The sequence below is a fragment of the Monodelphis domestica genome, chromosome 2 (genome assembly GCF_027887165.1).
Source record: "Monodelphis domestica isolate mMonDom1 chromosome 2, mMonDom1.pri, whole genome shotgun sequence".
Classification (NCBI taxonomy): domain Eukaryota; kingdom Metazoa; phylum Chordata; class Mammalia; order Didelphimorphia; family Didelphidae; genus Monodelphis; species Monodelphis domestica.
Genome location: NC_077228.1, coordinates 107,212,776 through 107,229,173, shown reverse-complemented (window position 1 = coordinate 107,229,173; position 16,398 = coordinate 107,212,776). Strand labels below are relative to the sequence as shown.

Sequence of the window (16,398 nt, the reverse complement as noted above, 5' to 3'; positions counted from 1 at the left end):
GTGGCTTTTTCTCTCAGTCACTGTCTCTCTGGGTCAGCCTGGCTCTGCCCGGAAATTCTCACGGAGAAAAAGCAAACTTCCCAGGAAAACTTCCAGCTTCCTCCCTAGACTGATGTCGTGGGGGCCTTTGCCAAGAGGTCTGGCGGAATTCTGAAGCTCACTGCCAATTCCTTTGGGGTCAGGAGCCGGAACCACCCGGCCGAGCGCAGGGTCTTCCCAGAAAGCTGCCTCCCCTAAATTGAAACTCATTCCCCTGCCCAGCGTCGTGGTCAACAGCAAAAGCACACTCCATAACTCCATGACACCTTCCTAGACCTACCCCGGCCCGGAGATGAGCAACAGCGGGAGAATGCCAGACTAGCTGGTGGGAGAATCCCCCAAGCCCTGGGCAGATCCAGTCGGGGACACGTGTGTGGTGTGTGTATTTATATGTTGAATACACTTTGTATGAAAACAATGGCGAGCCGCTGAGAATGGGACTATCCCCCCCCCCCCTCCCCGGACTTTTATTTTGCAAGATCAGGACTAGAAAATACACCTCGTGTATCCCCGAATTAAGAAATTGGGGGGGGGGGGGGTCGGTATGGGGTGGGTAGAGGGAAACAGCAGAATTAAGACACAAACAGGATGCCGCCTCCCCCCATCTCCTCTGGGGAATGAACCTAGGGCTGATTGGATTGGGGTGGGAAGGAAGGGAGGGGGTGAGCAGCGAGGGACGGGTACGATTGATATCCCAGTATCTAGGGACGATTCCTGGGGGCTGTGTGTATGGGCTATGTCACATAAACCCGCCCCCTCCCTTCACGAATACACCACACACACATACACACATATACCACACACACACACACAACACACACACACACCACCTCTTCCCGCTAGGAAATCATAGTGCCTGAGCCCCACAGACTGGTTGGCGAGACAGGGACCCGGGTCAGTTATCAGGCAAAGAGAGAAGCCAGACAGACGCTGGGCAGATGGAGGAGTTAGGGAGGCATAGAGACTGAGCTCGCCGCCCTGTTTCTCATCTCCATCTCCACAAGCAACCTGCCCCCAACCAGGCGGCTCTAAAGGGTCTGGCCAGAGTGATAACCGTACCTAGAACTGGTATTACTGGAGGGGTGGAGGAGTAGGTGCAGACCACTTTCTAGGGAGGAGTGGGTACCCTAGAAAACTTTACAAGCAGATGGAAACTCAAGAGGCAGGAACTGGTGTGTCCCCCAAAACATGTCAATACGTCTGTCAAACTTCAGGTGTCTGAGGGAGAACGAGGGACTCAGAGGGGTGAGCCAGGGGCTGAATTGTGCGAGGACCTCGTCTGGGGGAGAGGAGAGGACCCGAGGGTTGGGGGTGGCGCTGCGAGAGGACAGGGCATGGCATGGCATGGCATGGCAGGGCAGGGCAAGGCAAGGCAAGGCAAGGCAAGGCAAGGCAAGGCAAGCCAGAGTGCACTTACTACTCTCCCGGCTCCGGTTCCGGCTCCGTCCTTCGCTGGGGCAGGGCTTCTCCCTCCGGATGATCGCCGCCGGCTGCCGCGGCTTCCAGCTCACATGCCCCCAACCACGTCCAGGAGTGGGGAGGGCTATGGGGGTAGTGGGGGGGGGGTTGGTTCTAGTTGGGGGGCGGGGTGAGGAGTACTGCTCCTCGGTTTATATCAAGGAAAGCTCTCTCCCCGCTCTCCAGGCTCCCGGCGCCGCTGGTCCCAGGTCCAGAGCTCCCCGGAGGGAGACTGACGTTTGTAGACGGCTACGGGCTGTCTGTTCGCTTCCCCAGCTCAGTCTTCCCTCAGGTTTCCTGAGCTTAGAAGCCCGCGCTCTGCTGGCTGCTCGAGACTCCTGGGGTCTGTCCGGAGTCTGGACCCTTCGGTAGTCTCTCTGCCCCAGGGCACAGCCTCCACCGAGCTGCTCCAGCCGCTCACTCCCTCCCTGCGCCCCAGTTCCCGGCGTCTTGGAGTTCCGAGCCCGGAGTACTGAAGGCAGGGTTCGCTCCTCTCTCCGGCTAAGTCCAAGAACCTTCTCTCTCCCTATCTCTCTCTCCGCCGCCCGGCGTCACACTCACAACACAGGAGGGAGGGAGGAAAGGAGGGAAAGAGAGAAGGAAAGAGCTGCTGGTGGCTGCAGCTACTGCTCCGGCCGCGGCGGTGGTGGCGGCAGTGGTGGTGGCGGCGGCGGCGGCGGCGGTAGTGGTGGTGGTAGAGATTGCTGCTGCTGCTGCTGCTGCTGCTGCTGCTGTTGCTGCTCCTGCTCCTGCTCCTGCTTTTGCTGCTGCTGCTGCTCCTGCTTTTGCTGCTGCTGCTGCTCCTGCTGTTGCTGCTGCTGCTGCTGCTGTTGTTGCTGTTGCTGCTGCTGCTGCTGCTGCTGCTGCTGCTGCTGCTTCTGCTTCTTCTTCTGCTGCTGCTGCTGCTCCTGCTCCTGCTCCTGCTGCTGCTGCTGCTGCTGCTGCTGCTTCCACCGCCTCACCGGCTCTTCAGCTTCCGAGGAGAAAGAGGGAGGGAGACAGAGAGCCGGGAGGAAAGGAGGGAGGGTAGAGAGGGAGGGACAGAGAGACAGAGCTCCCCCTCTCGCCCTGTCCATCTAGGCATCTCGCAGCTGGCTGGACAGGAAACCTCTGTTTAAAGGGGCCGAGCCGAGGTTGCCCCGGGTGATAGGGGGCGGAGGAGGGTGGGGGAGGAAAGAAAGAGAAAGGAGGAAACTAGGTCGGATGACTCCCCCTTTCCCACACTCCGCAGGTACAGGTGTTCCTTCATAGAACCCTAGGTCTAGAGCTAGAGAAGTCCCCTTTCCAGGCTCTGTTCTGGAAGGTGGCTGTTAATTTCGAGATTTGCCAGCCTACTCGGACAAAGATCGCAGAACCTCTCGAAGGAAAACTAATCTTCCTCAGAGCCGGGAACCCTCTTTAGATCTAATCCAACTCCCACTTGCTGCCATTTTAAAAAATCAATCGAATGAGCCCATCATTTCCTCCTGCTCTTTGCTCCGAAGAGAGGGATAACAGCTTATTATAATAAAGACCCTATCTAGTTATTCAGGGAAACCTTTGGCCCTCCCTTCTCCAGGTTCAACAGTTCCTACTGCTCTCACTGGGCCTATTTGCCTGCCTTTTCGATAACAACAATGTCTTTAAAGGTTTGGGAAGTGCTTCAAACACGTTCTCTTATTAATTCTTGGTTATATGTGTTGCTGGTCTCTCGACCCTCTTTAGTTTCCATAGGGGTCTGGAGGAGGGGAGGAGAAAAGAGGGGCAGGAGGAGCTTGGCAGATTAAAAAAAAAAAGCAGTACCTAGGCAGAGAGACTCTTCTAGGATGACTGGTGAGAACCTCTTCCTAATATGACCTTTGCCATGTCATTCCTCCCATTCTAAAACAGTTCAGGTACCACTTCCTGCAAGTCTTTCTGAGCCCCCAATTAATGTTCTCGTTCTCCTGAAATTACTTTCTTTTATTCTGTATATTTATAGAGAGAGAGATAGATATAGATATACTCTGTATATATCAGATTACATGTTTCATCCTCTGGTAGAATTCAGGTTTCTTCAGTGCAAGGATTGTTTCATTTTTGTCTTTTGTATCTCCCTGCTTAGTATATGGTAGGCACTTAAAAGTGGATAAGGCACTAGATTCCAAGTCACTAGTTCTAAGTTAGAATCCTTTTTCTATATTCTAGCTGTGTGAACAAAATCAGTCACAATCTCTCTCTGCCTCACTTTCTTGAGGACATTGGATCCCTTCCTGCTCTAAACCTATGATAAACTTATAAATTGAATTGGATTAAATTTCCTAATTAGAAGGCACAGTAAATACCTGGTGCAAATATCAGAAAACCCATGTGCTTACCTTCCTGCAAACCTTCTTCAAAATGTTTAAACTTCCCAGTGGAATGAGAAAAGTTAGCAGAAAAGGTGATTTAGATCTCTTTTTGGATCACTTAAGGGACTTTAGAGCCACAAGGGAAAGTGCTCCTGATCCAACATTCTTTGGTTGAGCCTTACATTCCTTTGACTAACTTTAAAAAAGTCATAATTACTAGCCCAGCCTACATGCAAACACACTTGGGAGTGGTACCAACAGGAACTTCAATTCATACAAAGGTGTAAATGACTTTGCTAGTAGTTGAGCTGGGTAAAGAGGGAAAATGGTCCCTGGGGTGGGGTTAGGCTAGAGATATTTCCAGGTCTTGAAGGGACAAGCAGTTAGTTCTAAATCTTTAAGTCTCCACCTTTTAGATTTGTTCTTCTGGGAGGGTCAAGGGCTGAGACCTGCAAATGGTCTTAGAGATCATCTAGCACAACATTTTATGGGCACTAAGTCTGAAGAGGTGATCACAATTATTCAAACTCAAGTGCACTGTCTTCCCATGATCTCCTGAGACTATCCAAAAGTCTTTCTATTATATCAAGACTGCCAAATCCTGCTCTAGAACACGAAGAACACATAGAAACAGATTTGGAGCTGAAAGGGACCCCTGAGGTCTTCTAGTTCAACTCCCACATTGAGGGAGGATGAGTATTTATTAAGTGCCTACTATTTATTCTGCTAAGGGATTTATAAGCTTGATCTTCACCACAACTGTACAAGGTAGGTGTTTTTATTTTCCCTACTTTACAGTAGGGTAAACTGAGGCAAACAAAAGTTAAAAACTTGGTGCTCTGTCACACAATTGCCTGAGGCTGAATTTGAAATAACACTTCCCTGTTCCCAGACCCAACACATCCTCTCTGCCATCTAGCTGCCTCTAAAACTGAGAGCGAATGACTTACCCAAAGTCATACAGGGATGGCAGAAATTGAATATGAACCCACTTCTTCTGACTCCAAATCCAGCACACTTTCCACAGTGGGCATCCCCATTGTGAGGTCCAATAAACTCTTAGCCCTAAAGAAAGTATTGGACCAAAGTGGACACCAAAGGAGCAATTGGAGCTCAGCCTCTGTTTTTGAGAAGAGGGTCCAGAGATCCTGGTATATTTGGATGTGTGTAGGAGAGGGAATGAAGAGGGGGATATTGACTGTTCTAAAACTCAGGAGAGTTAAAGGAAGGGAGTCACAGATGGAAAGAGAGCAGGAAAAAAGGACCTATAATTTCTTCTTCCAAATTTTCCCAATGATATTCCTTCAGCACAAAGAAAGAGTTGTTGGATTTTCCCTGAGGGACACACTTAGAAAAACCCACATGTTGCTTGGCATGCTACATCTTTTACATTGCACAACTTCAGTGTGATAAGAGATCCTTTAGTTTAAGGGTCCTTCACCTTCCTGTGTGTGCCACAAGCCCCTTGGGCAGTCTGGCAAAACCTACAGATTCCTTCTCAGAACAATGTTTTAAAACTAATTGAAGGATGTTCTAATTTTTAGTTAGAGGTAAGTGAAAATGAAGATGTAAATTTTTTTTCCAATGATGTTTCATAGACCTTAGGTTAAGAATCTAGTTCAGGGCAACTAGATGGTTCAGTGGATAGAGAACCAGAACTAGAGATGGGAGGTCCTGGGTTCAAATGAGCCTCAGATACTTTCTAGCTGTATGACCTTGGGCAAGTCACTTAACCCCCACTGTTTATCCCTTACTAGTCTTCTGCCTTACCTTCTGTCTTAGAATCAATACTAAGTATTGGTTTCAAGGCAGAAGAGTATGACCTTGGGCAAGTCACTTAACCCCCACTGTTTATCCCTTACTAGTCTTCTGCCTTACCTTCTGTCTTAGAATCAATACTAAGTATTGGTTTCAAGGCAGAAGAGTGGTAAGGGCTAGGCAATGGGGTTTAAGTGACTTGCCCAAGGTCATACAGGTAGGAAGTGTCTGAGGTCAAATTTGAACCCAGGTAAGAGTTTTTTAAAAACAAATGAATCTAATTTAATTCTCTCATTTTATAGGTGAGGCAATTGAGGTTTAAGGAGGTTAAGGGACTTGATAAAGGTGATGGAGCTAACTAGTGCAGAGACAGGATTAGAACCTACATGCCCATAGCTCATGCCACTAGATTTGACCATCTTTTTGAATTATCAAGGTAGTAGAGCCAAGTGAATAAAATGCTGGATTAAAAGTCAGGAACCGAGATGGAGGGAATTATAAAATTGTAAAGACGAGAATACTACAAAATTATGTTGTCTAACCTCATCTGTGGCAGATTATTGCAGCAAAGCAGTCCTTTTATTCCTCCCTAATTGATTTGCTGTCTCAATCTTCACAAAATCTATTTCAAGTCTTCTCTTTGATCTTCAGTCCTCCCATGAAGCCCCTTGTCTACTGCCTTATCTCTTGATACCATCCCCACTCTCTTCTCCTTTCCTCCAGTCTCTGATGAGGTGGTCATTCCCTTTACCAAGGCCATCTTGAGCCCATACTCTTGGATCAAGCATCCCTTCTGTCTAACGATGGGTCTTTTTCTTTCTATTGATTCCTTTCCTGCTGCTCTTAAAAATATATGGTTTTTTTCTGTCCTTTAACAAAAATAAAAAACATGAAAAACAAATTTGTGCAGATTCTACCATCCTTTCAAGCTACCAACAGATTATCTTGGTCCAGCATGCATTACCTTCACTTTCTCTCCTCTCACTGTTTTCCATATCCTCTGTGACCTGGCTTCTGACTTTATCATTCATTTGAAACCCCTCTCTCCAAAGTTACCAATTATCTCTTAATCACCAAATCTAATAGCCTTTTCTTAATCCCTATCCTTGTACTTGGTAATTACCTTCTCCTCCTAGATAATCTCTATTCTCTAGGCTTCTGTGGCACTGTTTTCTTTCTGGTTTTTCTCTTCCCTGTCCGCCTGCCTCTTCCCAGTCTCCTTAGCTGGTTCTTCATCCTTATCATGTCTACCAACTGTCGATGGCCCTCTAGGCTCTGTCCTGGACTCTTCCTCTTTTTATTCTCTATATATACTATCTCACTTGGTATCTCAGCAGCTCCTGTGTTCAACCTTTCAGGATTTATGTCCCAAATGTATGTACTTCTAGTCTCTTTCTGGAACAATAGAACCAAATCATCACCTACCTTTTGAACATCTAGAATTGGATGTTACATGGTCATTCCAATTTCAACATGTCCAAAACAGAACTCATTATCTTTTCCCCCAGATCCTCCTGTATTCTAAATTTCCCCATTCCACTCCAGGACACCACTATCCTCCCTGTCACCCAAGGCCACAATCTCAATGTCAACCTGGACTCCCTAATCTTATTTAACCCTTCAATCTAATCCAGTATTAAAACTGGTCATTTCTACATTCCCAGTGTCTCTGGTATACACCCCCTACTCTCCATTCATGTAGACAACCCCCTGGTTCAGGTCCTCAACACCTTGCACCTACAAAATGGCAGTAGCCTTCTTTTTTTAACCCTTACCTTCCATTTGGGAATCAATACTTTGCAGTAAAAGAGTGGTAAGAGCTAGGTAATGGGGATAAGTGACTAATCCAGAGTTACATAGCTAAAAAGTGTCCTAGGCCACATTTGAATCCAGGACCTCCCAGCTCCAGGTCTGCCTCTCTCTCAACTACCTGCCCCCAGGAAGCTTGTTCTGGACAACCTATGTTCCCTTTCTCCTTCACATACCTCCACTAATATATTCACCTTTCAGATTATCTTCTATCTACTTGTATGTCTTGCTATTATTATTGGGTCATTTCAGTCCCAATGTAGTGACCCCAATTCTTACCCCAATTCCATACTTTGTTGTTGATGTTGTTCAGTTGTATCTGATTCTTTGTTATCCCATTTGGGATTATCTTGGCAAAAATACTAGAGTGGTTTGAATTACCTTTCCCAATTTATTAAAACAAACAAACAAACAAACAAGCTTTTACCTTCTGTTTTGGAATTCTTACTAAGTATCAGTTCCAAGGCAGAAGAGCAACAAGAGCTAGGCAATTGGGATTAAGTGACTTGCCCAAGGTCATCCAGCTAGGAAGTGTATCCAAGCTTGGCTTTCTACCCACTAAGCCACCTAGTTGCCCCTTTTCCAGCTCATTTTACAGATAAGGAAACTGAGGTAAACAGGATTAAGTGATTTGCTGAGCTTCTCAGCTAGTAACCATCCAAGACTATATTTGAACTCAGATCTTTTTTACTACAGCCCTGGGGCTCTATCTACTCCACCATTTAGCTGACCCAACTTGTATATACATATTGTATCTATCCAGTTATTTCCAAGTTTTCTCTCCTCTTATCATGTGAGCTCCTTAAGGGCAGGGATTGTGTTTGCCTGATGTTGTCTTTATTTGTATAAATAAACTAATACCCACTGTGTCTATAGTAGAATGCCTTCTCCATAATAAGTGTTTAGTGAATGAATTTTTTAATTTTTATATTTATATTTTTATTTTTTTACCAAGTAATTACAAGTAATAACAAATTTGCACCCAAGTTGTCCTAAGTTATGTGATCAAACTTATATCTCCCTCTCTCACTTGCCTCCTGGATCCCCTTGCTGGCAGGGAATTCCATCTGGATTATACATGTATTATCATACAAAACATATTTCCAAGTTGTTGATTTCTGTAAGTGAATAATCAAATAAAACTGAAACAAAACAAACAAAAAACAAAAACAAAATGAGCAATGGGGAAATCGTATGTTTTCATCTGCATTCCTACTCCAACAGTTCTTTCTCTGGAGGTGGAGAGAGTTCTTTGTCATAAGTCCCTCAGAATGGTCCTGGATCATTGTATTGCCATAATAGCTAAGTCTATCATGATTCATCTGAATGAATGATTGCTAACTTAATGGCTAGAAATCTATTGTCTTCCATACTCAATCTTCTGGACCTTTCTCCTAAACCTGCCCTTCTCCCTCCCCTGAAATACTTTCTTCTCTAGGTCTTCATGAAAATACTCTCTCATGGTTTTCCAGATTCCTGGTCAACCTTTCCTCCGGCTTCTTTTGGAGCCTTTGCATCCATATCGTGCTGTCTCACCTTGTATGTTCCCCAAAAGTCAAGTGCATGTCCTTTTCTCTTACATATTCTGTCTCTGGATAACTTCATCAGCTCCCAGGTGTTTAGTATCATCTCTAAGCAGATGACTCATAGATCTAAATGTCTAGTCCCCCAAGCTTCAGTATGGCATTACTAACTGGACCTTTTTAACTGGACATCATGTGTCGAAAGAGATCATTATCTCTTTCCCTGCCAAAACCCACTCATCTTCCAAACTTCTTTATTATTGTTTCAGGCATTGCTGTCTTTCCAGACTAAGCTTGATGCTATTGGGGTGGGGTGGGGGTCAATCCTTACCTTCTGGCTTAGAATCATTACTAAGAATTGGTTCTAAGGCAGAAGAGCAGTAAGGGGCTAGGCAACTGGGTTTAAGTGACTTTCCCAGGGTCACACAGTTAAGAATCAATGTTATTCTTGATTGCTCCCTCTCCTCTGTACAAATGAATCAGATTTTGCTATTTCTACTTTGCTACATATCTCAAATCTAACTCTCCATTTCTAACTACCGAGACATCACCTTAATTCAAGTTCTTGTCACCTCTCACCTAGGCTATTAAAACAGGCTCCCTGCCTCAGTTCTCTTCCTACTCCAATCTCTTCAAAATGATTTTTCTTGAGAAGAGATCTGGCCATGTCATTCCTCTATTTAATAAACCAATGGCTCCCTATTACTTTCCATTAAAAAGAAACTTCCATTTAATTTTTTTAAAAGCCTTCCTTTCTGTCTTAGTAACAACTCTAAGACAGAAGAGCAAGGGCTAGGCAAATGGGGTTAAGTGATTTGCCCAGAGTCACACAATTAGGAAATGTCTGAGGCCTCCAGACTCTAGGCCTGGTGCTCTATCTACTAAGCCACCAAGCTTCCCCTATCCCATTTAGTTTTAAAAGTTCAATCTACAACCTAGCCTAAACCTATCTTTCTAATTTCTTTGTATAACTACATACCCTCCTGCACTCTGCGATAGAGTCAAATTGTCTTTCTCGTTGTGCCTTCCATCTCCCATCTCTGGTCTCTTCTGTGTCTAGAGCAGTGGTGGTGAACTTTTTAGAGACTGAATGCCTATACTGCAATCCTCATGCCAAATGTATACTTCCTGCCCCCTCCCCCCACAACCTTACCCCAGACAGGAGAGGGAGGAAGCACTCCCATTGGGCTGCTAGGCAGAGGGGCAGGTCATGTGAGAAATGTCCTCAGCCATACATGGAGAGGAGGAAGGGAGCAGCCCCCTCTGGCAGACTCTGGCATGTATGCCATAGGTTCACCAACATGGGTCTAAAGTATACCATCTTCTCATTTCAACTTCATAAAATTCCTCTCTTCCTTCAAGACAAAGCTTAAAGATCATCATTAGGAGCCTTTTCCTAATCTCTCAACTCCTAGCACTCTGCTTCCCCAACTGCCTTGTAACTATTCTCTTGACATATATATTCTATATATCTATACATTCTACATATATTTCTATATACATTTCTATATGTGCACATCTCTCTAGATCCATGAGAAAAAGGATTTATTCCTTCCTTCTCTATCTCTTTATATATATATATATATGTCCTCTCTCCTTTGTCTCCCTCACATCATATGAAGAGATGTAGATATATATACACACATGTTGCCAGTACCAGTCATAGTAGGTTCCTTGAAGAGGGACCATACATGAAATATATGACTTCATAGATTAAATAACTAAGAAATGCTTACTTATTGATTACTTGAATGATGGGAAGGACTAGTCTTTGAATCTTTCCTCAGATGTTTACTAGTTGTATGATCTTAGGTAAGTCATTTAACTAAACCTTACCTTTTATCATGTGTAAAATTAAGATAATATTTGTTCCCAATTTAGGGATTTTTGTCAGAATTTAATGAGATAATAGTTGTGAAGTGCTTTGCTCATAGCACTATATAGATATGATTCTTCTTGTTTTTCCTCTTCCTTCTCTTTCTCTTCCTCCTTCTTCCTTCTGACACAGATTTAAGGGAACCCAGTTCTTTGACAGAAAGTCTGGAGAGGATTGGTAGAAGTAGAGAACTGTCTACTCAGGGTTAATACAAAGTGGGAAGAATAAGAGATTTGGAGTCTGAGGACTTGGGTTTGAATTTGATCTCTGTTGCTTCCTGTGACCACTTGGGTAAATGACTTAATCAGTCTAGACTCTCAATTTCTTTATCTATAAAATGAAAGAGTTGGACTAAAGGGTCTCCATGTTATCTTTCTTTAAAAAAAAAAAAACCTTACTTTCTGTCTTAGAATCAATACTAAATATTGGTTCCAAGACAGAAGAGGAGTAAGGGCTAGACAATAAGGGTTAAGTGACTTACCCAGGGACATACAGTCAGGAAATATCTGAGGTCAAATTTAATCCAGGTTGTCTTGTCTCCAGGCCTGGGTTCTCTATCCACTAAGCCACTTAGCTGCCCCAGTCTCCATGTTCTCTTAACCCCTATTCTTTTCTCAGAAGAAATTAAACCACTCCCCATCTCCCACTCCCTAGAATCATTGTTCAGTTTTGTGAATGCTGTTGACTGTTGTAGATATTCTGCTGTAAGAGAAAGATTGCTGATCTTAAGTCAAGGGACTTGGGTTCCCACTGGGGCTCTGTCATTTACAAACATCATAGCCTTGGCTATTTAATTTCTCCTCCCTTGAGACTCAGTTTCCTTACCTATAAAATGGACATACTTTAATCTACCTAACTTCCAGGTTTGCTGTGGGGGAGAGAACTCTATAAATCTTAAGTACCATCATTCGAACTGATGTTGGAATATTTCCACCACTCTACTCTAAGCTAAACCCCATCCAAATTCTACCCAGCTTTTAAGACTTGGCTAAATTGTCCCCTGTACTGAGAGGCCAGGAGGGGTGATGAGGGGATGGCATGACAAAAATCAAAGGTGAACACTTTGTCACTTATAATGGTCAACTTTGGCCCTGAAGAATACATATAGAAGAATGTATTTGCCTCACTTCTCTGAAGAGGTGGGGGACTATGTGGAACACAGCATAGGCAGTTGAATTCATTGATGTCCATCTAGGTTGGCTTTGTTGAAATACTTTTTTATTCTTTCTCTCTCTCTCTGTCTCTCTCTGTCTTTCTCTCTCTCTCCCGTTTGTCTCTCTTTCTCTCTTCCTTCCCCCCTCTCCCTTTCCATTTTCCATCTCCCCTCTCTCTTTCTCTCTCTTCTCTCTCTCTCTCTTCTCTCTCCCTCTCTCCCCCCATTTGTCTCTATTTCTCTCTCTCTTCCTTTCCCCCCCTCTCCCTTTCCATCTCCCCTCTCTCTTTTTTCTCTCTCACCTGTCTCTCTTCTCTATCTCTCTGTCTCTCTCTCTCTGCCTTTCTCTGTCTCTGTCTCTGTCTCTGTCTCTGTCTCTGTCTCTGTCTCTGTCTCTGTCTCTCTCTCTCTCTCTCTCTCTCTCTACCTTTCCCCCCTCCCTCTCCCTTTCCATCTCTCCTCTCTCTTTCTCTCTCCCTCCCTCCCCCCCCTTTTCTCTCCTTTTCTCTTTTGTTATAGAAGATGGCTCCCTGGTGAGTACTGAGAAGACACATGGAAATTAAGATGATGTAAAAACCAAAGATATCAATAACAATTAAAATAATAGCAATGAAGTATCTCCCCTGCTCTATAAAGCCTTCCTTGGTGGTCTTACCTATAGTAATCTTTCCTTCTGGAACTCCTACAGTTTGTTCTGTGTACTCATAGACTTAACCATAGAAATAATAATAATAATAATAATAGCAGCAGTTAGTCTTAAGCTTTACAAGACATTTTATATAGACTATCTGATTTAATCCTTACAGTAATCCCAGGAGATAGCAGATACTATTATGATCCCCATTTTACATATGAGTAAACTGAGGCTGAGAGAAGTTAAATAATTTGCTCAGACTTACCCAGCTAGTAAGTATCAGAGTCAAGATTTGAACTCGGGTTTTCCTCATACCGTAGCTAGTGCTCTTAGCCATTATACCACCTGGACAACTACCTTTTGGTATCAAGACTAGATTAAAAACTTTTTTGAGGGATAGGACAGGATTGAGCCATTTCTCCCCCTCTTTCTTTTCCCTGTCTAAGCTCAGTGCCTGGAATACAGTAGATGCTTAATAAATGTTGAAATATTCTCAAGTATAAGTCCTGTTTCTCTTATCCAGACTAGCATCTCCCTGAGAAAGCAGAAATGAAACTGTACGGAATGGTTCTGACCAGCTGATACCAATTATCCTGTTTTACATAATTATAACCTAATTCATGTATATTCAAATATATGGGACGGCCTCAGGGGGGTTCATTATTTTCCATTAATCAGGACCTCACTGCACACTTCTTCATCCCTTAGGACTCCCGGTTAAATACTAGGCCTATAATCGGTGTCCAGGAAATATCAGTTCACTTATGTCTCTGCCTTTCATTTTCTTTCATTTTTTAATTCTTTACTATCTCTCCATTGTGTTTTGGGGGTGGCATAAGGAACCGCCTGCCTCCGGATTGGAGGGGGGAGAGGGCAGAAGGCTCCTCTCTCCCTGGGAGCTGGGGGGGGGGGCATGATTGGGTCTCCTAAAGGATGAGGAAGAATCTGGCAGCCAGTCTTTCTGCTTAACTTGGTGGAGGTGGGGGGGGGGGGCAGGAGGCAGGGATGGGGAGGGAGTGTCAGCAATGGCCTATTGTGTCCTTGGCTTTTCTTTTCTCCCTCTTGCTGCCATTCTCACTGACCTCTTCCTTGGGGTCCCCCCCAGAATATACAAGAGTGAGGAGGAGTTGTAAATAGCCATTGAGGTGAAGGGAGAAATGTGGCCTGTCTAAGGAGTCTGGACAGTTTAGAGAGCCCCAGGCTTGGTTCTTTGTGCTTTCCCCTCCCTCCTCAAGAAGAGGCCTGATGATCCCTGGGCCTCCACATTGGATTTTTCCCCCTCTGCCTAGCCTTGGGGGAGCCCCAGTTCCCCCTACTAGAAGGGACAGGCAACAATTAACAAAGGCACCATGGAGTAAAGACAATTAACAATCCAGAAAAGAGGGGAAAGAGAGGCTTTGTTCTTGTTTCTATGGCAACTCAGGGGGGCCAGAGGAGGAGGAGGAAGAGGTGGGGGTGGGGGGGAAGGGGTCTGGACCAGGGACATTCTGAGCTGCTGTATACACTCTTTCTCCTCCCCACTGTACCAAGGTTTGGGTCAGATGGGCTGGGACAGGGAGATCCTGGAAGAGTCTAGATATTTGGATCCAATTTTTTTCAGGACAGTCCTCAGGTAGTGAAGGGTGCAGAGGTGGCCTGGGTGGGACGGTCTGTAGCATCTTCCCCTTCCTCCCTTCTCTCCTTCTTGCTCTCTTCCTTCTCTTCCCCAAAGGAATTCTACCTGCAGCTAGTATTGGTCCCCAAATCCCTGCCCTGGGGAGCCCTGGTCAGTCCAGGGACAAATCCACCAGGCTCCCATGTCATCCTCCTTGGGAGGTGTTCCCACGGCATCCCTGGCTTAGTCAGGCCTTCCATCCACAAAAGGAATGAGTTACCTAAGAAGTCTTTAAAGCCTGCACACCCCCTCTGCCTCCACAACACACACCTTTTTCTCTTGAGGTAGACCCAGAAGGCACATGGCGCCTCCCACACATTCACTGAGCCCTGAACCCCTGCACCAGCAAGAGAAGAACAAAACAGCTCCGATTCCCATTACCCAGCCTGGCTGGGGAAGAGTGAGGTGTTTCTGGGTATCCAGCATCCTTCTGGTCACCGAAGCTTCCCCTGCTGCCCACACGCTCTAATTGCCCCATGCATCCTGGGCAAAGGAGCTACCATCTCTTCAAAAGACTGGGATGAAATAAAATATACCAACCTCACTGAACGTAAAGTCTCTGCTCAAAAATCTTCATACTGGGGGTAGCTGGGTGGCTCAGTGGCTAGAGATCCAGTCCTAGAGATGGGAGGTCCTGGATTCAAATCTGACCTCAGATACTTCCCAGCTGGGTGACCCTGGGCAAGTCACTTGACCCCCATTGCCAAGCCCTTACCACTCTTCTGCCTTGGAACCAATACCCAGTATTGATTCCAAGAAGGGAAGGGGAAGGTTTAAAAAAAAAATCTTCATATTAATGGATATAAGACCTATGTCACTTTATCTTTCTCTCTGAGATCTAAAGAAATGGTTCACATTTCTCAATGCCCCAGACTTAATCCACTACTCTGTCCCCTGACCGCTCACATTTCTATGTCTTTGCTTACACCCTTGCCAATCGCTGGCATGTTTTCTCTTTTTCTATTTAAGTGCTATTTTTCCTTTCTTTTCCTACCCCCTTAATTCAAATGACACCTTCTCCAAAAGTCTTCCCATGGTTCTTTTCCCTTCCGGTTTTCCTCTGAACTTACATTGTATCTTGAGCCTTATTTTGCCCCTCGTATTGTATTATATTTGGGGTGCATTTTATTCTCCCTTTCTTCTCTCCTTGTCTCTACCTTCCCTTCCCCAAAAGAATTCTACTCTCAGTTAAGTATTGGTCCCCAGATCCCTGAGATCAACTCTGTTTCTCTCCAGCATCTAGGCTCTGTACAAATCAGCGTTGAACTGGAGTGAATTTGTAAGGACTTCAGAATTTTATAAGACCTTCCATTCATGTATCATCCATCGAATAACCATAGAATGATATAAGTCAGGGTCGGAAAGGACCTTCTCACGTCATCTAGTCTAAATTCTTGTTTCATATAAAAATCTCCCTAAAACTTTCCGAAGAAATGCTCATCTAGCCTCGACTTGAACAGTCCAAGTAACAGGGAACTCACTACTTAGTAAAGTGAACTTTTCTAGGATTGGGTAACTTTATAAAAAAAAAAACTCCCTTATTTTCAGGCAAAATCAGAGTCTCTGAGTTAAAAAACAAAACCTTCTGTTTTAAAATCAATACTAAGTATCAGTTCTGAGACAAAAGAGCAGTAAGGGCTTGGCAATGGGGTAAAGTAAGTGACTTGCCCATGGTCACAAATCTAGGAAGTATCTGAGGTGAGATTTGAACCCAGGACCTCATGTCTTCAGGGCCTGGCTCTCCATCCATTGAGACACCTAGTCCCTGACATTTCCATACCCTCTACAGCTAAGAATGATACCCATCGGTGTGTTGGGGAAAGAAGCGAGGGAGAAAATGTACTCCTTACAGACTTTTAAAAGTAATCTGAATTATTAATATCTTCCCCACTACTTTTCCCAAGTCTAGACAATCAAGTGAGCAATAGTTCAAGTCTGGATTTGTAGCCATTTCAGATTTCCAAGGTGTAAATGCTCACTCTGAAAGCAATTAAACAATCTACCACTTAGAATTGTTGCTGCACACCCTCCACTAAAAGTACGTCAAAGGAGACCCCTGCCCACCCCTTTTCTCCCCTGCACACAAGGTCTTCTCTTCTCAAAACTAAACATTCCCAGGTCTTTCCACCATTCAACAATTCATTCAACAATTCCACAATTCAACAATTTCCACCATTCAACAAAG

The 16,398-nt window shown here is 44.7% G+C and overlaps 1 protein-coding gene and 1 long non-coding RNA gene across 3 annotated transcripts in view; one reads left to right on the top strand and one right to left on the bottom strand.

The window, feature by feature from the left end:
* Positions 1–2,875, bottom strand: part of SOX13 (SRY-box transcription factor 13) — an 84,873-nt gene extending 81,998 nt beyond the window's left edge. Inside the window, exon 1 of one of the 2 annotated variants that reach the window (XM_056815765.1) lies at positions 1,457–2,875. The gene's annotated coding sequence lies outside the window, so the exon portion shown is untranslated. The remainder of the gene's footprint in view (positions 1–1,456) is intronic. The other variant, XM_056815764.1, reaches the window with a different exon arrangement.
* Positions 2,876–14,007: 11,132 nt separating this feature from the next.
* Positions 14,008–14,762, top strand: LOC103096024 (uncharacterized). The gene is made up of 2 exons (XR_461549.2): positions 14,008–14,171; positions 14,502–14,762. It is a non-coding gene; the product is annotated as an uncharacterized LOC103096024 (long non-coding RNA).
* Positions 14,763–16,398: the final 1,636 nt, after the last annotated feature.